The following is a 1,160-nucleotide window of genomic DNA, read 5'->3' on the forward strand; positions in this document are numbered from 1 at the left end:
GATCAGAAGGTCCCACGAGTCCTAAGCCTGGCGGATGAAAGTGAGTCAGAGTTCGGGCATGTCCTGCCACGGGATCTGAATGATAATGAACAAGAAAAACAAAATCCTTCCCACTCTGCTAACCCTACCATCACGGAGTACCTTAGTCACCTGTCCTTGAGGTGAAGTAACAAAGAGGGAGTGCTCGGGCGGAAGGGGTGGGCACTGCATGGGCGAAGAGGGAGCAAGGGCAGCGGGGCACCGGGAGAGGAGGAGACCACAGAACGTACCAGCGCTCTTGCATCATAGCCACATCCGCGGGATTTCCTCCCCGTGAGTCATTCTGGGCTGAGATAGACCTACCCAGCGCTGTACGTACCTCAGGTCTCGGTCATAAGAGTGTTTTCTTATAACAGCGTAAACTATGACGAACTTTTAGCGCATAGACTATTTCGATATCAAGTCCCCCAAGAAAATAAACACCACTTTTATTTTCTTCTGTATTCATCCTAGGGGAAAAAGTAAAATCCGTACAGTTTGTGATTCTTGTTGACATTTCGCTTTTCGCTCGATGTGCCAATGCTGCATCGATTCCTTCCCTCTCGCGTGGCAACAAAGACTTTCTTTCGCCTTCGCTTTCCCTCCGAGTTCGTCACAAAGAGTTTTGCGAAGTCACCTCCATACCTTATTATTTTCGTCAAAATATGGAATGGCACACAGTCCATTTCAAGGTCTTGGAAACAGAATAACGGAAATATATGACAATGCGCTTTACATCAAGCAAAAGGTTATTCATTTGAGTATTATGGACAGTATTTTATCCCCCCCTCTTCCTCTTGCCTGTATTTTCTCACAAAGGAATATTTAGTAATGCTAAATTGCTCAAAAAATACCAAATTACTACAACGAATATTGTTAAATCAAAGTAATTTGAAAAGGACTAGCGCTATTTAAACCCTTCAGCGAATATGAACAACTTCCAAGTTAACTGAAGTTCAGCCGGATTGGAAAGGCTTTGTAGCAATATTTTGTTTTGCAAGTATTCTACATCTCTCTATCAATTCATGTTTTTTTTTAATCAACTTATCTCTTTTCCTATTTATCAACTAATCTATACAGATACACTGTAACTGTAACACTTTCTCTTGTCTATCTTTCACTCGTTCCCCCATTTCATTCGT

The sequence above is a fragment of the Penaeus monodon genome, chromosome 23 (assembly GCF_015228065.2).
Source record: "Penaeus monodon isolate SGIC_2016 chromosome 23, NSTDA_Pmon_1, whole genome shotgun sequence".
NCBI classification, from domain to species: Eukaryota; Metazoa; Arthropoda; class Malacostraca; order Decapoda; family Penaeidae; genus Penaeus; species Penaeus monodon.